Source organism: Pongo pygmaeus, chromosome 5, assembly GCF_028885625.2.
Source record: "Pongo pygmaeus isolate AG05252 chromosome 5, NHGRI_mPonPyg2-v2.0_pri, whole genome shotgun sequence".
Lineage (NCBI taxonomy): Eukaryota > Metazoa > Chordata > Mammalia > Primates > Hominidae > Pongo > Pongo pygmaeus.
In genome coordinates, this window is record NC_072378.2 from 14,909,129 (window position 1) to 14,930,239 (window position 21,111).

Genomic DNA, 21,111 nt, shown 5'->3' on the forward strand with positions numbered 1-21,111 from the left:
GAGTTGTGGAGATTGGTTGCATAGCAATGTGAATGTACTTAACACTACTGAACTATACGTTTAAAATTAGTTAGGCTGGGCTTGGTGGCTCACGCCTGTAATCCCAGCACTTTGGGAGGCCAAGGCGAGTGGATCACTTAAGGTCAGGAGTTGGAGACCAGCCTGGCCAACATGGTGAAACCATGTCTCTACTAAAATACAAAAAATTAGCTGGGCGTGGTGGCACGAGCCTGCAATCCCAGCTACTTGGGAGGCTGAGGCAGGAGAATCGCTTGAACCCAGGAGGCAGAGGTTGCAGTGAGCCGATCAAGATCGCACCACTGCACTCCAGCCTGGGTGACAGAGTGAGTCTCCGTCTGAAAAATAAATAAATAAATAAATAAAAATAGTTAAGACGGTAAATGTTATGTTATGTGTTTTTTACCACTGTTGTTTCAAGAAGGAATAGGCAGACATGCTACCAGAGGGATTCAGGGAATGCTTCTCGAAACAAATAACCTTTAAACTAAGAGATAAAGTTTGAGTAAGAAAGGCCAGGTGGAACTAAAAGATGGCCATGTGGCTGGAACGCAGGGCAAGGGGTGCCGTGGCCAGAGGGAGCCGGAGTGAGAGGACGGGGCCTGGTGGGCATAGTAAGGACTTTGTGTTTTATCCTGAGAGCAATGAAAGGAAAAAGAATACAGGTGGATGAGGCTGATCTCTGTGGAACAGTTGGCAAGCAATTCAACACACAATATCCAATAGTGTGCTAAATGATGAGGTAGAGAATGTTAGTCTGGAGAATCCTGGAGAGTTCAGTACAGGCAATGGGCCCACATGGAGGAGGCAGCAGGGTGCTGGGTAAGCAGAATTTGATGGGTCACCAGAAGACCAGGGTTTAGGGGGCTCAGCCTCCTGGCTTTGTGGTGGACTCAACTTGCTCTCAAAAATACCTATGCCAAATAGAATATAAATGCTATGTAAATTGTTGTTAGACTGTATTGTTTTTAAAATTTGTTTTAGGTCCTCTTGTTGTATTGTTATTTTTTATTGCTGTGTTTTCCAAATGTTTTTGATTTGTGGTTGGTTGAATCCTCAGATGCAGCATCTGAGGATGTGGAGGGCTATCTGCACTAAGAATACAAACTCAGCCTAGACAGACCTGTGAATTCATCTCTGTAAATTGTTGCAAGCACCAAGAAGCATGCACATTTAACCAGTCCAACACAGTCCCTGTAAGAGGTGGGCATGTTAATGCTGGTGATGACAATGAAAGTGTTGATAGAGATAACAGCTAATCTAACCATAGATGATAGACAACAGCTATTGCTACCCCACCCAGTCCATTCCTGGTGCCTCCCACTCTCCTATGGATTAAACTCCATTTTATAGTACATCAGGGTATTGGACTGCTTTTTGAAAAAAAATGCATTGTTTTTCCCCATTTATCACCAAAAAAAAAAAAAAAAAAAAAATCAAATACACTCCCTCTTCAGTCCTGCAGCAAGCGATTCTGGCTTTGTGAGTATCCCAGCAGGGTCTCGAATTTGCATAGAGCTCCCGGGCAGCTTGAACCTGTGCAGCTGAGGTGCGTTGCTTCCCCATGACACTGGGCAGAAAGAACACCCTTAGAATGTAAGAATGGGGCTCTCTTCTAAGTGTAACAGCCCGAGTGGGCTTACGGGTAGGTGTGTCAGAGTGTTAAATCAAGTTGAGCCTAAAGCTGCGTCCTAAATATTTTAAGTTTGACCTAAAGGTTTTTCTGTACATCGTGAACTATAACAAGTGGAGGTGTAAACAGACTATAGCCTACACTTGTGACAATCATCAAGTTTTGGCCAATCAAATGTAACCAACTGTTCGAACCATGTTCAAATAATGCAATCCAGCTGCTTCTGTACCTCACTTCCATTTTCTGTACGTCACTTTCCTTTTCCTATCCATAAATCATCTTCCACCATGTGGTTGCACTGGAGACTCTGAGCCTACTCTGGCTGGGAACGCTGCCTGATTGACAAATCATTCATTGCTCAATTAAACTCCTTTAAATTTAATTCGGCTGAAGTTTTTCTTTTATCAGGAGAAAGGGGGAGGTTGACGAGCTTGTCAATTTCTCTAAACTTCTCAGAGCCTGAGAAATCATCCAACTTTCATATCCATTTCAGTGATGCTAGCTCAAATAACACATATTTCCCCCACACTTTTTTCCATAATGAGAATGGGAAAGTAAATTTTCCTTGAAGTAAATTCTTTTTTCCTTTCTTTTTTTTTTTTTTTTTTTTTTGAGATGGAGTCTTGCTCCATCACCCAGGCTGGAGTGTAGTGGCAAGATCTGGGTTCACTGCAACCTTAGCCTCCCGGGTTCAAGCAATTCTCCTGCCTCAGCCTCCCGAGTAGCTGGGATTACAGGTGCACACCACCATACCTAGCTAATTTTTTGTGTGTTTTTAGTAGTGTAGCAGGACAAGCCACAGACAAAACCCCTCAGACACCGAGTTAAAGAAGGAAGGACTTTATTCAGCCAGGAGCTTGGGCAAGACTCATGTCTCCGAAAACCGAGCTCCACCGAGTGAGCAATTCCTGTCCCTTTTAAGGGCTCACAACTCTAAGGGGGTCCACGTGAGAGGGTTGTGATCAATTGAGCAAGCAGGGGGTACGTGACTGGGGGCTGCATGCACTGGTAATTAGAACGGAACAGAACAGGACAGGGATTTTCACAGTTCTTTTCTATACAATGCCTGTAATCTATAGATAACATAACCAATTAGGTCAGGGGTCGATCTTTAACTACCAGGCCCAGGGTCTGGCACCGGGCTGTCTGCCTGTGGACTTCTTTTCTGCTTTTTAGTTTTTACTTCTTCTTTCTTTGGAGGCAGAAACTGGGCATATGCAGACAACATGAGGGTGGTCTCCTCCCTTAGTAGAGATGGGGTTTCACCATGTTGGCCAGGCTGGTTTCGAACTCCGGACCTCAAGTGCAGGGATTACAGGTGTGAGCCACTGCGCCCAGTCTGAAGTAAATACTTTTGATTTCCAAATAAATTTTGTTGGCATAGAGGCTTGCTGAGCCAGCCTCTGCTAAGTCAATTCTCATTTCTCTGTGTTACTCATTACTATCACAATTGTTGTAAATAACTCATATTTATTGAACAATTAACATGCCAGCACTGTTAAGAATTTATGTTTGTATCTCATTTGATCTTCTTAATAACCGTATGAGGTTATTTTACAGGTGAGGAAACCAGGGCTCTAGAAAGTAGTTATATACCCGTGCTCACAAATGGCAGATCTAGGATTCAAACCTGGGTCATCTGTGTTTGCTATTCAGGACTGATGTAACAAATTACCACAAACTGAATGGCTTTCAATAACAGAAATTAATTCTGTCACAGTTCTGGAGGCTGGAAGTTTTCAGTCAAGGTATCAACAGGGTTGGTTCCTTCTGGAGGCTCCAAGGACTCTGTTCCTTGCCTCTCCCCCAGCTTCTGGTGGTTGCTGGCCATGTTGGCATTCCCTGGCTTGTGGACACATTGCACCAATCTCGGTCTTCATTTTCATGAGGCATTCTCCTCTCTGTGTTTCTCTTTGCCTCTGTGTCTTTTCTTCTAAGGACACAAGTGATTGAATTTACGGCCCATTCTAAGTCAATACGACCTCGTTGTTTTTATTATTTATTTATTTATTTATTTGAGACGGAGTTACGCGCTTGTTGCCCAGGCTGGAGTGCAATGGCGCGATCTCGGCTCACCACAGCCTCCACCTCCGGGTTCAAACGATTCTCCTGCCTCAGCCTCCCTAGTAGCTGGGATTACAGGCATGTGCCACACCGCCTGGTTAATTTTGTATTTTTTGTAGAGATGGGGTTTCTCCATGTTGGTCAGGTTGGTCTCCAACTCCCGACCTCAGGTGATCCGTCCGCCTCGGCCTCCCAAAGTACTGGGATTACAGGCATAAGCCATTGCACCTGGCCTTTATTTTCTTTTTATATTTTTCTTTCTTATTTTTATTTATTTATTTTTTTGAGACAGAGTATTTTTTCTGTCACTCACACTGGAATGTAGTGGCAAGATCATAGCTCACTGCAGCCTTAACTTCCCAGGTTCAAGCCATCCTCCCGCCTCAGCCTCCCTAGTAGCTAGGACTATAGGTATGCACCACCGTATGTGGCTAATTTTTTTTTTTCTATTTTCTTTTTTTAGTAGAGATGAGGTTTGCTATGTTGCCCAGGGTGGTCCTGAACTACTGACATCAAGCAGTCTTTTTACCTTGGCCTCCCACAAATGCTGAGATTACAGGGGTAAGCCACGACACTCAGACAACCTCATTATTCTTATAGTGGTAAAATACGTATTTAAAAGTTTGCCATTTTGACCATTTTTAAATGTAGACTACAGTGGCACTGATTACATTCCCAAAGTTGTGCAACTATCACCACCGTCTCTAAAACCTTTTCATCACCCCAAACAGAAACTCTGTACACATTAAGCAATAACATCCTATTGCCCTGATTCCCTAGCCCCTGGTAACCTCTATTCTACTTTCTTTCTCTATGAATTTGCCCATCCTGGGAACCTCATATAACTGGAGTCATATAATACTTGTCCTCTGGGGTCTAGCTTCTTTCTTTCTTTCTTTTTTAAGTTTCGCTCTTGTTGCCCAGGCTGGAGTGCAATGGTGGCTCACTGCAACCTCCGCCTCCCAGGTTCAAGAGATTCTCATGCCTCAGCCTCCCAAATAGCTGAGATTACAGGTGCCCGCCACCGTGCCCAGCTAATTTTTGTATTTTTAGTAGAGGCGGGGTTTCACCATGTTGGCCAGGCTGGTCTTGAGCTCCTAACCTCAGGTGATCCACCCACCTCGGCCTCTCAAAGTGCTGACATTACAGGAGTGAGCCACAGCGCCTGCCTGCTTATTTCAAATAGCATAATGTTTTCAAGGCTCATCCATGTTTGGGCATGTATCAGAATCACATTCCTTTTAATTGCAGAATAGCATTCTACAGTCTGGATATAGACATTTTGTTTGTCCATTCATCTGTTGATGGACACTCAGGTTGCTTCTACCTTCTGGCTACTGTGAATAACACTGTTATGAACACTGGTGTACAAATACCTGTGTGAATCCTTATTTTCAGTTCTTTGAGGTATACCCCCCAGGACTGGAATTGCTGAATCATATGGTTATTTTATGTTGAACTCTTTAGGAACTGCCATACTGTTTTCCATAGCAGCTGCACCATTTTACATTCCCACCAGCAACACAAGCTTTCCAATTTCTCTACACCCTTGCCAACACTTGTTTTCTGGTTTTTAATTTTTCTAATTTTTTTTTTAACATTTTTTTGTAGAGATAGGGTCCCCTATGTTGCACAGGCTGGTCTCAAACCTCTGGCTTCAAGCACTCTTTCCACCTTGGCCTCCCAATGTACTGGGGTTATAAGCATGAGCCACCATGCCTGACCCATGCTCTATAATAATTTAACAACAAGAAATAGGGCTGAGTGTGGTGCCTCATACCTGTAATCCCAGCACTTTGGGAGGCTGAGGCAGAAGGATCTCTTAAAGCCAGTGGTTCGAGACCAGCTCGGGCAACATAGTGAGACCCCCATCTCCACACACACACAAAAATGTTGTTTTTTTTTGAGACGGAGTCTTGCTCTATCGCCCAGGCTGGACTGCAGTGGCGCGATCTCGGCTCACTGAAAGCTCTGCCTCCTGGATTCACGCCATTCTCCTGCCTCAGTCTCCCGAGTAGCTGGGACTACAGGCGCCTGCCACTACGCTCGGCTAATTTTTTTGTATTTTTAGTAGAGACAGGGTTTCACCATGTTAGCCAGGATGGTGTCGATCTCCTGACCTCGTGATCCGCCCCTCTCAGCCTCCCAAAGTGCTGGGATTACAGGTGTGAGCCACTGTGCCCAGCCTAAAAAATGCTTTTTTAACTAGCTAGATATGATGGTGGCCCTTTCCTGTACTCCTAGCTACTTGGGAGGCTGAGGCAGGAGCATCACTCGAGCCTAGGAGTTCAAGGCTGCTGTGAGCTATGATCGTGCCACTGCACCCCGGCCTGGGAGACAGAGTGAGACCCTGTCTCTAAAAGTAAATAAATATAAAATAATTAAATTATTATAGAGTATGATCTCATTTTAATTTAACTAATTGCCTCTACAAAGATCCTATTTCCAAATATGATGACTGAGTTTCACTCTTGTTGCCCAGGCTGGAGTGCTATGGTGCGATCTCAGCTCACCACAACCTCCGCCTCCGGGGTTCAAGCGATTCTCCTGCCTCAGCCTCCCAAGTAGCTGAGATTACAGGTGCATGCCATCACACCAGATAATTTTGTATTTTTAGTAGAGATGGGGTTTCTCCATGTTGCAGGCTGGTCTCCAACTCCCGACCTCAGGTGATCCGCCTGCCTCCGCCTCCCAAAGTGCTGGGATTACAGGCGCGAGCCACTGCACCTGGCCCACAATTCCCATTCTTATAACATCCTCCTTTACCCAACTCATGACCTTCTATTTATTCTTTATGACCGAGCTCAGAATTACCACCTGCCTTGGAACTTTAACTACACAGTCCTCCCTTTTTGGATAAGGTTACTCTGTGCCTTCTCCATATTTCTATTGTAATTTTCACCACATTCTATTATAACTTACTTGAGAACTTTAGGTGAGGAGTTTTGTTTTACTCACCTCAGTATTTCTTTTTTCTTTTTTTTTTTTTTGAGATGGAGTCTTGCTCTGTTGCCCAGGCTGGAGTGCAGTGGTGTGATCTTGGCTCACTGCAACCTCTGCCTCCCGGGTTCAAGTGATTCTCCAACCTCAGCCTCCCGAGTAGCTGGGACTCAGGTGTGCACCACCATGCCCAGCTAATTTTTGTATTTTTAGTAGAGATGGGGTTTCACTATGTTGGCCAGGCTGGTCTCAAACTCCTGACCTCGTGATCCGCCTGCTTCGGCCTCCCAAAGTGCTGGGATCACAGGCATGAGCCACTGTGCCCGGCTCATCTCAGTATTTCTAGGCTGAACTCACAGTGACTGCTTAACAAATGTTTATCAGTTTATAAACTGTTCATTCCAATGCCTGCCCGCCCCCCACCCTTTCTTGAGCTTCATTTCATCTACCTGGAAGTTATCTTTCATCTTAGCTCAGGGAACTCACAAATTTATAAGCCAAATTTTTTGCATTCTCAAATATTTTCAAATTTCATAGAAATACCAGGTATTATAACTGAAGTGACCTCACATTGAATTCTCTTTTCAGGAATGATGTGACTATGTCCCTGTGCTTTTCCAAAAAGCAAAGATTACATTTATCTCTGGAACCTATCTTCCTACCCAACCACTCACATGTTTTTGTCCAAAAGCCCACCTTTGTCCTTGAAGTGTGCTCTCAAGTAGCTTAAAGGAAACCACTCTTCAGAAAGGAAAATAAATTATAAGACCAAAACAGCAATTCAAAGACCCTGACATTCTCAGTAAAGTATATTGATCAACTCTGCTAACCATAGCTGGGTAATCTCCAGAACATGGAAATATCAATAGGAAAATAGGCACTGGTACCTTAGAAAGGCACCATGGAGCCATGGCAGGTGCACAAGGAAGGTGAAGGAACACTTCTGCACTCAGGAGTAGCCAGAATCTTCACTGGGCATTTTGGATATTTATGCTGATACATTTGCCTGGCGGTCAAGGACTGGTTTAGAGTGAATTGTGTCCCCTCCCCAAACAGCAGCAGGTTGTCACAGGTGTAAAAAGGTGTAGTGCTCACTAAAGACTCATTACTAGAATGTAAGTAGTACGTCCCTGAACTGCGCTTTTTTTTTTTTTTTAGACGGAGTCTTGCTCTGTCACCCAGTCAGTGGTGCGATCTTGGCTCATTACAACCTCCGCTTCCTGGGTTCAAGAGATTCTCCTGCCTCAGTCTCCCGAATAGCTGGGTTTACAGGCACGTGCCACCACACTTGGCTAATTTTTGTACTTTTAGTAGAGTTGGGGTTTCGCCATGTTGGCCAGGCTAGCCTCGAACTCCTGACCTCAGGTGTTCCGCCCACCTCCACCTCCCAAAGTGTTGGGTTAACAGGCATGAGCCACCGCGCCTGGGCCCTGAACTGAGATTCTTTGGTGAGAGAGAGAGAGCAAGAATGAGTGAAAAGAGTGAATGGTGCTTTGTTTGGATAAATAGTTCTTCGTTTGTTAGTTAGTTTGTTTGTTGTTTGAGACGGAGTCTTGCTCAGTCGCCAGGCTGGAGTGCAGTGGTGCGATCTCGGCTCACTGCAACCTCTGTCTCCTGGGTTCAAGCGATTCTCCTGCCTTAGCCTCCCGAGTAGCTGGGACTACTGGCACGTGCAACCGCACCCAGCTAATTTTTGTATTTTTGGTAGAGACAGGGTTTCACCATGTTGGCCAGGACGGTCTCGATTTCTTGACCTCGTGATCCACCCACCTCGGCCTCCCAAAGTGCTGTTGGATAAATACTTCTTAAGTTTAGCCTGAAGACTGAATACTTCTTAAATTACGTTTAGCCTCCTTACATAGTTAAGTTCAGCCTAAAGCTTTCTCTATACAGTGAGCTGTTACCTACTGCTCCTATAAACAGACTAACCTACTCTAATAACGTGTAACCCGAGTCAGCCAATCGCAGCAACTGAGTCTCCGCCAATCACAGCAGCCGAGTGCTGGCCAATCACAGGCAGCCAGCTGTTCATACTGTGTTCACATAAGGCAAAGGCAGGGCTGTAACCAGCCAATCTGGCTGTTTCTGTACCTCGCATCTGTTTTCTGTAGGGCACTTCCCTTTTTCTGTCCATAAATTTTATCTGACCATGTGGCAGCCCAGAGTCTCTCTGAACCTATTCTGATTCTGGGAGCTGCCTGATTCACAAATCGTTCTTTGCTCAATTAAACGCTTCAATTTATTTGTCTAGGGTTTTATTTTAATACTTTTCCACCGCTACCCCGCTTTTGCTACATCCTTCTCTTTTGCTTTTCTGCACTTGCAATTTCAGTCACCTGAGTTTTCTCTAGAATCAAGATTTTTCAAGGCATCCAAGAATGACTACATTAAAATGAAGTAGGAAGACACAACAAAAGGAAAAATTGACCAAAAAATTTCCATATTTCCTGGCGACTCACGCCTGTAATCTCAACACTTTGGCAGGAGCCCAGGAGTTTGAGACCAGCCTGGGCAACAAAGTGAGACCCCATCTCTTTTTTTTGAGATGGAATTTCCCTCTTGTTGCCCAGGCTGGAGTGCAATGGTGCAATCTCAGCTCACCGCAACCTCCATCTCCCAGGTTCAAGCGATTCTCCTTCCTCAGCCTCCCAAATAGCTGGTATTACAAGTGTATGCCACCACACCCGGCTACTTTTTTGTATTTAGTAGAGACGGGGTTTCACCATGTTGGTCAGGCTGGTCTGGAACCCCTGACCTCAGGTGATCCACCCGCCTCAGCCTCCCAAAATGCTGGGATTACAGGGGTGAGCCACCACGCCCGGTCGTGAGACCCTATCTCTTAAAAAACAAAACAAAACAAAACAAAAGCTGGTTATGGTGGTGCATACTTATGGAGGCTGCAGCAGGAGGATCCTTTGAGCCTGGGAGATGGAGGCTGCCATGAGCTCTGATTGTGCCACTGCACTGCAGCCTGATTGACAGAGCAAGACCTTGTCTCAAAAAAATGGAAAATTTTCACTACTTCACAAAACTGAATAGCAGAAACTTAAAATGGTTTGGTGGTAGTAGCATGTGTATGTTACCTCTGAATTAAATGTTCCCGGCAAGTGACTTAATTGTGATATGAATATTACAATTTTTGTTAAGTAGAAACCGAAGTCCAGGCACAGTGGCTCACTTCTGTAATCCCAGCATTTTGGGAGGCTGAAGCAGGAGGATCACTTGAGCTCAGGAATTCGAGACCAGCCTGAGCAACACAGCAAGACCCTGTCTCTACAAAAAAAAATGTTCAAAAATTAGCCAGGTGTGGTGGTGCGTGCCTGTAGTCTCGATTACTCAGGAGGCTGAGGTGGGAGGATTGCATGAGCCTGGGAGTTCAAGGCTGCAATGAGCTGTGATCACATCACTGCCCTCCAGCCTGGGTGACAGAGTAAGACCCTGCCTCCAAAAAAAAAAAAAAAAAGCCAAATACCTGATACTTTCTGAACTTGAGCAAGTGTCTGAGGAGTGGCTGCAGACCTGGAAGAAGGAAAAAGGAGGCGTGAGCATTTGGGGAACAGTGAGTAGATCGTTTCTGGTTTCAGAGTGACAAATTAGAGTGATTTCTTATAACCCAAGTTCTTTATAAAAGAGAACAGAAAAATCTGATCCAGCTGTTTTACCCAAAGGGCTGGATCAGCATTTGAACTGGAGCCAAACTGACTCACAGTAACCTGAGACAGAGGCCACCAGCCAGTTGGTGTAGCTCCCCTAGAATCATGTGGTGCTCCAAAATCCTAAAACTTTGAGGGCCTGTACATAAATATTCCCACCCGCCAAAACTTGCCCAAAATAAAAAGAGAGTAGTCCTAGCAGACACTTAACTTTGGGAAATCCTTTGATTTCACCTGATGACCCCTGGACAGTGAGAAGGGAACTTAGCCCAGAACGGAGGTGTGAACACGAATAGAATTGCAACATCCTGACTAGGTCTGCATGACTTTGGGCAAATCCCCAAGTAAACTCCCCAGTCTGCAAAATAAGCCAGTAACTAAATAAACAGTAGAAAAAAATAGGACCTAGCAGGAGGAAGAATGAATTAATGCCTGTTAAGCACCTTGGAAATGCAAAGCATTATTTAAATGCAAAATAAAGTGCAGGATAACAAGTTCACTTTGGCTTCAGGGAGAGGGACTGTCAACTGCAGGAGCCATTAAAAGTCACAGGCTATAAAACAGGCAGTAATGTAGGCTTTGCCCTGCAGAATCATATAACCTTGCCTGAAATTAGCTGGTTATCCCAGTTCTGGACTGATCATATGAACACAGTTCATCCGTAGCCAGAAAAGCCCAGACAACTCCAAATAGAGCTCGGCCTGACCTTCAGAGTTTGCCTACTCTCACTCCTGCAGCAATCACGGCCACTCCCTAGGCACCCACGTGGTCCCAAGTGCTCGTTGTGTGTGACATCATTCCGGTGGGACAACCCAGTAACAGAGGTTTCATTATCCCCATGAATCTAAAACGTAGACCAGTTAAGTAACTTGCCCAACATCAAATAACTAGTTAAGGGCAGAGGCAGAAACGGAAGGTCTGGCTGTGCTCAGCTGTCTTTCTGTGACAATGAAAAGCCTTCATCGCTGACCCTCATTCCTGACTAATCCACTCTGGTCACCTCAAAACACCAATGCAGCATATGTTGCGTTATTTGAGCACTTGGTGTGAACTCCTGCCAAAAAAGCAAAAGAGTCGATGTTCTTTATTTCCATATTTCCTTCTGAGATTTTTGTTTGTTTGTTTCCTTGAAAGTCTCTTGACTAGACTTTAGGAGAGGGGGTCTGGGATGGACAGATAACTATTTTGTGCTCTAGAATGTCATCCTTCATTTCAAATCCTATGGGGAGTGTATTTGAAAGAGGAACAAAAAAATGTTCCTGAAGTCAGTTTGAAATGTTAGCAGGTTATGGATGAGTTCCTCCAATCAGGTGGATAGAAAGAAACATATCCCCAGCTAATTTGGAAACTAGAGATAAAACTCAGAACAGGTCAGAAGTGTCCTTCAGGCTGCCCCTGGGACTTCTGAGGGCTTCTTGCCTCTATAAAAGCATGCATAGATTCAAACTTTGGAGATTCTATCCTTGCACAGGACTGCGGTGGGGGCATCTTCAGGAGGGTGTGCCCCTCAATGAGCTGGTGAGAGAGATCCCCTTTCCCCCCTGAAAGGGAGTGGGTGTGAGAAGTTCAGAGGAGGCATCTGCAGGAGCTGGAGTTGTATTCAAGCATCAATGCCAAGTATTTTTAAAGAAACGGAGGCGGCATCTGTGGGAGCCACTTGGAAAATACAGCAGTTTGTTGATTACCTGGAAAGGGGATAATGTAAAAGGATTAGGTGACCTAAGAAGCAGCTGGGCCAGGCAAGGGCAGATGGCAGAGGAGTTCACGGCCCTTGGGGAGAACAATGAAAACCCAGACTAGAGGACAGACAAAACCAAAGGTGGGGGAGGTTGGTGCTGAGTGGCTTGGGAGAGGAACAGAAGAGCAAAATGAATCCCAACTGGCAGGGCTAAAATGTAACACTGCTACGGTGACAAAAAAACAAAAACAAAAACAGAAGAAGAAGCAAATTTAGACCCCACAACAAATAGAGAAGTGTATCTGTAACAAGCAAAGACACAACTATAGAAAACCCCTCCCCGTCCCCATTCGCCAACATCCCTATCAGCCGAGCTAATGATGGAAGGAGAAGCAACACTATCAGGCTAAGAATGCTCTGTGCCAGACCCCGTGCTGGGGGCTTTACTTCTATCCTATGGTTGAAACTTCAGGCAGCGTTGCTACATAGGCTGTTAACAGCCTCTAACAGCCTCAAATCCGTATGGGTATGCAGCAACCTCAATTGTTTTTTGTTTTTGTTTTTGTTTTAGATGGAGTCTTGCTCTGTTGCCCAGGCTGGAGTGCCCAGTCTTGCTCGTGCCCAGGCGCGATCTTGGCTCACTGCAACTTCTGTCCCCCAGGTTAAAGCGATTCTCCTGTCTCAGCCTCCCAAGTAGCTGGATTACAGGCACGCGCCACCATCCCCGGCTAATTTGTGTGTTTTCAGTGGAGACGGGGTTTCACCGTGTTGGCCAGGCTGGTCGTGAACTCCTGACCTCAGGTGATCCACCAGCCTCGGCCTCCCAAACTGCTGGGATTACAGGCAAGAGCCACCGCACCCAGCCAGCAACCTAAATTCTTCCCTCCTCAGAAGAAAGAATTAGACTGAGGGGCATAAGACAGAGGGAAAGACAGAGGCAAATTTTAGAGCAGGAGGGAAAGTTTATTAAAAAGTTTTAGAGCAGGAACAAAAGGAAGTAAAGTACACTTGGAAAAGGGCCAATCAGGTGACTTGAGAGATTCAAGTGCATGGTTTACCCTTTGACTTGGGGTTTTATATGATAGCATGCTTCCAGGGGCGGCATTACTTCTCCCCTGATGCTTCCCTTGGGGTGGGCTGTCCACATGCACAGTGGCCTGCCAGCCCTTGGGAGGGCCACATGTGCAGCGTGTTTATTGAAGGTGTGCGCATGTTCACTTGAGGTGTCTTTCCCTTACCAGTCGAGCGTTCCTAGAGGGAGGTCATATACCTTACCAGGGGGAAAGACTGTCCACTGCAGAAATCGACTAGGTATGCTCAACTGGTAAGTTAAACGCTGCTATTTTGCCTCTTAGTACATATGCTTGAGCCCCCTCACCCATCTCCTGAGATCTTATTGGGAAGCTGTTGATCACCAGTTTCAGGTGTTCTCTATCTATTGGGAGACTTCCTTTCCCTGGCACTGGCTGCAACCCATTATTATGTTATTTTATTTTTATTTAATTTTTTTTTTTTTTGAGACAGAGTTTTGCTCATGTTGCCCAGGCTGGAGTACAATGGCGTGACCTTGGCTTACTGCAACCTCCATCTCCCAGGTGATTTTCATACCTCACCCTCCTGAGTAGCTGGGATTACAGGCGTGCACCACCACGCCCAACTAATTTTTGTATTTTTAGTAGATATGGGGTTTCACCTTGCTGGCCAGGATCTTGATCTCTTGACCTTGTGATCTGCCCACCTTGGCCTCCCAAAGTGCTGGGATTACAGGCGTAAGCCACCATGCCCAGCCCCGTTATTATCTTAGAGAGACAGTTTAACAACTGCCTGACCATCACCTGATGGTCTCCCAATGTTCCTGTTTGGGGGAGCCCTCTCCTGCCCTGCTCATGTCTGCCCAGCTACCTACTGTAACATTCCTATATCAGTTTTACAGATAAGCAAACTGATATTTGGAGGAGAAAAGTCTGAAATAGGAGCCAGTCAGTGAAGCACCAGCACAAGGAAGAAGTAGATGTGAAAGAGAGGAAAGGCATGTAAATGCCCAATCTCAGGGAAGGCGGAAGGCGCAGAAAGATCTAGACACAAGGGCATTGAAACAAAAGGAATGCTTCTCAGGGACTGCTTCCGTGCCTCAGCTGAGCAGCCCCTGGGCTCTGATACCCTACAGGGGAAGTTCTCAACCACAGAAAGCTGTCATGAAATTAGCTCACCCTGAAATGATGCTTAATTGTTCTACAGAAACATCAGCGTGTCCCAGCCAGGAGCAAGAGAGTTTATTGTCAGATGACTCAATGGGGTAAAGAGGACTCCAAAGGAGTGGCACAGCAAGACAGGGGCCAAAGGGAAAAGGCCAAAAGAACAGACTAATGTGTGTATGTCTTTTTAAAAATTGGATAAAATGTCCAATTACTCTTGCCCAAATTATTCTTTGGAGGTTAGTAACAAGGAGGGGATCCAAGACCTGGCCCAGGATGTGAACCCCAGGGTAGCAGTGCTGACGTGTGCTGCAGGTACCGGGACTCTGTAGTGAAGGGCCACAACAATGCCCTGGCTGTTCAGCTTCTACTGTGAGTGCCAGTGTGTGCAAATTTCATTGTCCAAAGCAAGTCAAGGGACCAAAGCTTGACAGTCGTGGGACAGGGGAAGTATAATCTTTCCCCCAGAGAGAGCAGTATAAATCATAAGAACAATTACAGACTTTCCCAAAAGGTAGACAGTGGGAGAGATTCAAATCATGATACGTAGTGTGTGTGTGTGTGTGTGTGTGTATTTATGTGTACGTATGTGTGTGTGTGTGTGTCTGCGTATATTCATGTGTGACTTAAAAACTGGAATACATTCTGAGAAATGTGTCATTAGACAATTTTGTCCTTGGGTGAACATCACAGTGTACTTACACAAACCTAGATGACATAGCCTACTGAACACCTAGGCTGGATGGTGCAGCCTATTGCTCCCAGGCTACACACCTGCACAGCATATTACCATACAGAATACCATAGGCAACTCGAACACAATGGTACATATTTGTGTATTTAAACATAGAAAGATAATGCATTACACCAGGAGGCTGAGGCAGGAGAATGGCCTGAACCCGGGAAGCGGCGCTTACAGTGAGCCGAGATCATGCCACTGCACTCCAGCCTGGGCGACAGAGCGAGACTCCATCTCAAAAGGAAAAAAAAAGGAAAAAGCAAATTCACATGCCTTTAAAAACAGAAAAAAAGGCTGGGTGTGGTGGCTCACGCCTGTAATCCCAGCACTTTGGGAGGCTGAGGTAGGTGGATCACCTGAGGTCAGGAGTTCGAGACCAGCCTGGCCAGCGTGGTGAAACCGCATGTCTACTAAAAATACAAAAATTAGCTGGATGTGGTGGCAGGCGCCTGTATTCCCACCTACTCTGGAGACTAAGGCAGGAGAATTGCTTGAGCCTGGGAGGCGGAGGTTGCAGTGAGCTGAGATCGTGCCATTGCACTCTAACCTGGGAAACAAGAGCAAAACTCTCTCAAAAAAAAAAAAAAAAAAGAAAGAAAAAGAAAAAAAGACACAAGAATTTTTAAAATGGTAATTTATAATTTATCAAGCTATACATACTGATACATCAATTTCTAACAGATATAGATCAACATATTCCCACTATCTAGGTAGGTGTGTTCAGTTTTGCTAATTGAAACAAGCCCAGTTACTAAGACGTGGATGGGAAGTATCTTTACATTTTCTTTTGACTCTAAAATCTGTGGTCTGCAATTCTTCAAAAATATCAACCTATTTAGAATGTGGACTCTTTTTAGGTTAAGCTTATGAATCGTGTTTCAATCACCTATTCATCCCCAGTAATTATTACTATAGCTGGCACACAGAAACTCAATGGAGCCAGGTGCAGTGGCTCACATCTGTAATCCCAGCAGTTTGGGAGGCCAAGGTGGGTGGATCACCTGAGGTCAGGAGTTCAAGACCAGCCTGGCCAACATAGTGAAACCCCATCTCTACTAAAAATACAAAAATTAGCCAGGCGTGGTGGTGCGCGCCTGTAATCCCAGCTACTTGGGAGGCTGAGGTAGGAGAATCACTTGAACCTGGGAGACAGAGGTTGCAGTGAGATGAGATCACACCACCGTACTCCTGCCTGGGAAACAGAGCAAGACCTGTCTCAAAAAAAAAAAAGAAAGAAAGAAAAAAGAAACTCAATGAACTACTAGGTGAATGGATGAATGAACACTTTCTTGAGTCCTCAAGGCAGTCCTCCTTCCCTGCTCTCTCTCAGCTAGTTTGCAGGTATGACTTCTGTGTCTTGTGACAGTTTTGCTGAAATTATATATACATATATATACACACACACACACATACATATATTTATGCAGTTTAATAAATGCACAGAAAAAGAGGACTACAACTTGGAAAACCAGTCCTAGCCTGGCAGAGGCATGATATTATCGGAATCACAACAAATCTTAATCGCTGTAGGTCTTAACTGTTAATACACTATATCAAGAGGCAGAGAACCAAGAGTGAGTGTGATTATTTGCCCTGCACACCTCCATCCCTTCTTCAAAATGGAAACCTTGTGTTAGGCAGCTGGTGGTGAAAGCTATGGCAGCTATAAACCCTTCTTTTTTCAAAAAAAATAGTCCACTCGGTTTCCTTTTGGGCTTAAGGGAAACCCTGACTCTGGGAGCCTGCCCAGCTAGGCAAGAGAAAAAATAAAATACCTTCTCTCAATGTGAGAAGAATGCCTTCTATTAGAAAGGCTCCTCGAACATCCTTGGGTCAGGGTCTGCCTTTGGTCAAAAGCGACTTTTTATTGATTAAGAGGAAGAAAGAGGCACAGGGGCTTTTTGTCAAAGGCACCTTTAGTCTTGTATCAGTTTATCCTTTGAAGAATCGCACCATGTCATTACCTATAAATAAATCACAAATATATGGATCAAATATCTCAAAGCTATTGAAGGTATACCACACCTGAGTGTGGCTATGTATAAAAAAGAAAAAAAATTGTTATTTGATCCAAACAAAAATACTCTGTTAATATGTTGTGAGCTGACAACTGAAATTCATTGCAGACATATAGCCTTATATAGGGGTTTTAATTCATTATTTTAATTTCCTTTTTCTTTTTTTGAGACAGTCTTACTCTGTTGCCCAGGCTTGGGTGCAGTGGCGTGACCTCGGCTCACTGCAACCTCCACCTCCTGGGTTCAAGTGATTCTCATGCCTCAGCCTCCCGAGTAGCTGGAATTACAGGCGTGCACCACCACACCCGGCTAATTTTTGTATTTTTAGTAGAGACAGGATTTCACCATGTTGACCAGGCTGGTCTCAAACTCCTGGGCTCAAGTGCTGAGATTACAGGTATGAGCCACCACGCCCAGCCCTAAATTTCTTTCTAATTACACAAGTAACATTTAAATGCATGAACACACACACACACACACAATTATTATTATTATTATTTTCTTTGAAAAAAAGACAAGGCCTCTCTCTGTCGCCCAGGCTGGAGTGCAGCGGCATGATCCTCAGTTACTGCAGCCTCAAACTTCTGGGCTCAAGTGATCTTCCCATCTCAGTCTCCCAAAGTACTAAGATTACAGGCATGAGCCATGGCACCCAGCTCTGCAAAAATCTTTCAAACAACTTGGGACTGAAAGTCCCTTGATTTTCCCACTCTAATCTCTCTGCCTTTCTAGATGCTTATCACAGGTATTGTGGGTTGTGCTAGTTCTTTCTCTTTTGCGTATGCATAAATAATAGTGAAAATCCAGACCACATGTGCTATTCTGTCCCTCACTTTGTTCTCTTCATATGTCTTAGAGATCTTTCTTCACTCAAGAAAATTGAAAGGTGACCTGGGCCAGTGGTTTGTAACTAGGTGGCCCAAAGCCCTAAGGATTCTGTAGAGGGCACCTTGAAGGCTGCCCCAGGAGCAAAGAGGAGCTCCAGGGACCCCACAAAAGGAAAGAATTGATCCAGTTTAATGCCTTTGTCTTTGCCTTCTGTTAAGAGATAGATTCCTGAGAAGAGTTAGACATGTATACTTGGGTTTCACTGGCATTTGTTTTCTTGAGAGCAATTTTAGGGCAAGGGTGGAGAGTAACATGGAATTGCCTCCGTTTCCCCAATATGATCAGTCTAAAGAAAGCATGAATTGGGAAACGCCAGAGATAGAAACAGACTCTGCTCCATGAAGGGCAATAATCCATATATTCATCTCAGGTCTTATGTATGGCTATGTATAACATCTGTGCAACCAGGAAATCACTACCCATGTACATTTGCAATCTTCTCTGGCTTTCCTCTAAGTCCTGGATTCTAGATCTTTCTGTACTCCTTTTTTTTTTTTTTTTTTTTTTTTTTGAGACAGAGTCTTGCTCTGTCGCCCAGGCTAGAGTGCAATGGCACCATCTCGGCTCACCGCAACCTCTGCCTCCCAGGTTCAAGCGATTCTCCTGCCTCAGCCTCCCAAGTAGCTGGGATTACAGGCGTGCGCCACTGCGCCCAACTAATTTTGTATTTTTAGTAGAGACAGGGTTTCTCCATGTTGGTCAGGCTGGTCTCGAACTCCTGACCTCAGGTGATCCGCCTGCCTCAGCCTCCCAAAGTGCTGGGATTACAGGCGTGAGCCACCGCGCCCGGCTCCCCTCTGTACTCCTTAAAAGGAGCTTTGGACTTAGGAACAGCAGTATAGAAAGACCTAGAATTTCACCCTGGAAATTGTCTTCCTAGACATTGTATTCATGTCCAGGAAGAACGGGACAAAATCTGACCAGACAGGCCTGCTCCAGTCTAAAGGAAACTTCCTTTTGCGGCCAGGTAAACTGACAATCTGGAAAATCTTTGAATCAAACAGAAGCATAAGAAAAACCATCTCTAAAACACCAATGTGCAAGACGGCCCCAGAAACAAAGCTTCCTCTCTAAGTGTCAAAGTGCCTGGTTGTGTGCAAAGGCAAGTGGCTGGAGGGTGATATCCGCAGTCGGAAACCCTAGCAAGTCACTGAGGTCTTTTAAAGCTCCAAGGCTTCATCTATGTAATTGGGACAATAACTACTGATGTCATAGGTCACTGTCAGGAGTAAATGAGTGAAGATGTCTAACTTCTAGTGTAGTGCCTGACATGTACCATTACAGATTGAATTATGTGCCCCTATATTAGCCCATTCTCATGTTGCTACAAAGAACTACCTGAGACTGGGTAATTTACCAAGAAAAGAGGTCAAAGGTAGAGTGAACCATGATTGCATCACTGCACTCCAGCCTGGGTGACAGATTAAGACCCTGTCTCAAAAAAAAATTTATAAATTAACCAAGCATGATGGCACATATGTATAGTCCTAGCTACTTCAGAGGCTGAGGTGGAAGGACAGCTTGAAGCCAGGGGTTCAAGACCAGCCTGGGCAACATTAGCAAGCCCCCATCTCTAATAAATAAATAAATAAATAGAATCATCATATGATCCAGCAATTGAAGCAGGATCTTGAAGATATATTTGCACACCCATGTTCACAACAGCACTATTCACAATAGCCAAGAGGTGGAAGTAGCCCAAATGTCCATCTGTGGATGAACAGATAAAGCAGATGTGGTCTATACATACAATGGAATATTATTCAGCCTTAAAAAGAAGGAAATCCTGTCCTATGCTACAACATGGATGAATACTGAGGACATTATCCTAAGTGAAGTAATTCAGAAGAAACACACAAATATTACATGACTACACTTACGTGAGGTCCCTGGAGTAGCCAAATTATGGAAACAGAAAGTAGGATGGCGGTCACAGTAGCAGGAGAGGGAATGGAGAGTTGTTCAATGGATATAGAGTTCCAGTTTTGCAGGATAAAAAAGTTCTAGAGACCTATTACACAACAGTGTGAACATAATTAGCACTAGTGAACTTAAAAATGGTGAACAGGATAATTTTCTTTTTTTTTTTTTTTTCGAGATGGAGTTTCACTCTTGTAGCCCAGGCTAGAGTGCAATGGCACAATCTTCACTCTCCGCAACCTCTGCCTCTCGGGTTCAAGCAATTCTCCTGCCTCAGCCTCCCTAGTAGCTGGGACTACAGGCATGTACCACCACACCCAGCTAATTTTGTATTTTTAGTAGAGACGGGGTTTCTCCATGTTGGTCAGGCTGGTCTCCAACTCCCGACCTCAGGTGATCCACCCGCCTTGGCCTCCCAAAGTGCTGGGATTACAGGTGTGAGCCACTGCGCCTGGCCGAAGAGGGTAAATTTTGTATTATGTGTTGTTTACAATTTCAAATACATGTGTACATACATAAATGCACATATCTCATAAAATATACATATAAATGCATACATTTATGTTCTATTATTCCAGCATGATTCCTTTACAATATTACTGCATATAACAATGTAATAAACATTATGCCAGGCATGGTGACTCACGCCTGTAATCCCAGCACTTTGGGAGGGAGGCCAAGGCGGGCAGATCACTTGAGGTCAGGAATTCGAGACCAGCCTGGCCAACATGGTGAAACCCCGTCTCTACTAAAAATACAAAAATTAGCTGGGCATCGTGGCACACGCCTGTAATCCCAGCTACTCAGGAGGCTGAAGCACGAGACTGGCTTCAACCCGGGAGGCAGAGGTTGCGGTGAGCCAAGATTGTGCCACTGCACTCCAGCCTGGGTGACAGAGTGAAACTCGGTCTCAAAAAAAAAAAAAAGAAAAATTATTAGAGGTTTGCTATTTAACCTTTTAAACTTAACCAAATCAGGATATTAATAAATAATAACATGTAATGTCTATTGATATACATTCAAAATATATAAACTATTTTATTTGTGTATTTATATTCATTTATACCATCAAGAGTCAATTCTTATCGTAAGTGATTAAAACAATATAACTTGTAAGAGATTGAACATTCTGATGCTGTTTTCATAACAATATTAGCTAATATTCATTGAAAGCTGACTCTGTTTCAGGTACTATTCACACATGTGTGTGTGTGTACATACAGATACACTTTTTTTTTTTTTTTTTTGAGACAGAGTCTTACTCTGTTACCCGGGCTGGAGTGCAGTTGTACAATCATGGCTCACTGTAGCTTCAACCTCCCCAGGCTCAAGTGATCCTCCCATGTCAACTTCCCAAGTAGCTGA